Consider the following 2,500-nt stretch of genomic DNA (forward strand, 5'->3'; position numbering starts at 1 on the left):
GTATGTGCTCGAAGTGTGTCAGGATCTGTGATTAATCAGATCTACCACTTCTGAATCCATGTTGCCCGGGGTTTATCTTGTTTTCTTTTTCTAAAAACTGAACAATTTTTTTCCTCACTACCCTTTCAAATATTTTTATTATATGAGATGTTAGTGCTACTGGTCTATAATTTTTGGTCTGACCTTTGTTTCCACCTTTATATATTGGAATTATAGTACCCTCTTTCAGTAAGCTGGGGATAATCCCCATGTCCAAAGATTTCCTCCACAAAGTTACCAGTGGCTTTGCTATGGTTTCTCTGCTGTTTTTTTTTTTTAAGATTGCTGGGATTTCATCTGGCCCAGCTGCTGAGTTTGTTGAGATTTCACTTACTACTTCAAGAATATCTTTTTCATTGAATGTGAAGTCAGCGAGACATTCATCTTCGTTATTAATAATACTAAAATATTGTTGTGGGTCTGATATTAATTTTTCTATTCTTGGGACACTATAGACTTCTTCATATTGCAATTTGAGTAATTCAGCCATTTCCTTTGAATCAGTTACCAGAGCACCATTATTCTCAAGAGGCACAATTTCTGTTCTCCTCTTTATCCTGTTGTTTGCATAAGAGAATAGATATTTTGCATTCTGTTTTGTAGCTTCCACAACTCTTTTTTCTTCGGCTGCATTTTGGTTACTTATAGACAGTTTTAATTTATCTTCTAATAGCCTTATCTCTACTTTGATCCTTTCTCTCTTGATCTGAACTGTTTTTTTTTTTTTTTCAATTTGTTAACCTTATTTTTTTTGTTTCTTAGCTTGATCCTTCGATCTCTTGGTATAATATTCTTGTTTCTGTTGTTTTGGGTGGCACAAACATTCTACAAACATCTCTACATGTATTATAAAGCTTCTTTAGTATATCATTTGGTGTTAAGAGGACGTCAATCTCTTTCAGGGACTTTTCTAGTGTTGCGTTTATTTTTTTCCAATCTATTTGATTATGGCTAATCTGTTTTTCACTACTTTTCTGATTATTTAACTTATTCATTGTGATTTCAATTATTTTGTGGTTTGATTGGGCTGTATAAGTTGATGATATGTTGTGTACATCTTCCCCTAAAATAAGGTCCAGTATATTTTCTTCCCTTGTTGGAATATTGATGATTTGGTTAAGGTAAAAATTTTCTTCAAAATCTAAAAGCATTCTCGCTTGTTGTTTTTCATCTTTAGTGGCGTTTGCTCCTATCTTTATTTTCTTTGTTTCCCGATCGATAAAGGGGAAATTAAAATCGCCAAGTATAATGATAGCTTCCATTTCCCTTGTATTAACAATGTAATAACTAATAATGCCTAGTGATTCATTGAAAGATGTTTCTGTTGTTCCAGGAGGTCTGTATAAAATAATGTATAGCTCTTTTGTATCTTTTGTCAATACCCCTAGTATTTCTACTGTATTATTAGAGTATTCTATTACAGTATCCATTCTAGTTGCTATTTCTTTCCTGATATAAAGAGCTACTCCTCTGCTTCTCTTATTTCTATCTTTCCTTATTAGCTCATAGTTATTAATTTAAATTTCTTCATTTTTTATGTCTTCATTCAGATGAGTTTCTGTAAGAGCTATCATTGAATAGTTGTTAATCTTTGCCATGTCCTCTAGGTATGTAGTTTTTGTCTGGTTACTTTTTGGATATAATCCCTATATATTTAGCAATGTTTATTTGCGTGTCTACATTACCTATTGTTGTTAGATAGTTAATGTCGCTTCCCCCTATTTTGGGGGAGCTTGACATTCCTCCGGTGTAGCGGTGAGCTTTTCATCACCTGCCTTTTTTCGAAAAGGTATGCTTCCATTTCTGTTTTTCATTTTCTAATTTGACCTTAATTGGCCTTGGTCTCAAAGCCTCCTTTAAATATTTGCCTTCTCCAAAGGCACTCACAACTTTGATAATTTCATTGAGGTTTGATTATGTTATGATATCATTTATTAATCTCAGATCATTTTTTTCCTGATTTCAGGATCATTTTCTTCTTTTTCTTCTAGATTGTATATAAAGAGCCTATTTGCTCTGAATGTTTCTTCATTTTTCTTCTCTGACTTTCCTTTTGTATGTTGTTTTGGTTTTGGTTGATTCTTTTTGTCCCCTACAACCTTCCAGTCAGCCTCATCAATTTTTTTTGGTTGTTCAGTGTCTGATATATCATTGTCTAGAATATTCTTACCTGTTTATCCGATTTTTGCCTTACTATTTCAGAAAACAGCTTTTTTCTTCTTCCTGATTTACTTTACTTGGCTCAACTTTTGGATTTTCTTGTTTCTTCTTTGGCTTTACTTTTACATTTTTAGTGTCTTGACCAGCCTTTTCTGTTTCCAATTCAGCAGCCTGAGTAACCTTTTTTATCTTAGGTTTTTCTTTTTGCTCTTGTTTTAATTCATGAAATTCATCTTTCAATATTTGTATCTCCCTCAAACATTGAATCTTGAAGTCCTTTAATTCTTCATATATTTTCTGA

Source organism: Penaeus japonicus, unplaced genomic scaffold (assembly GCF_977035675.1).
Source record: "Penaeus japonicus unplaced genomic scaffold, GWHDUDI00000001_assembly GWHDUDI00000016, whole genome shotgun sequence".
In the NCBI taxonomy this organism is placed as follows: Eukaryota; Metazoa; Arthropoda; class Malacostraca; order Decapoda; family Penaeidae; genus Penaeus; species Penaeus japonicus.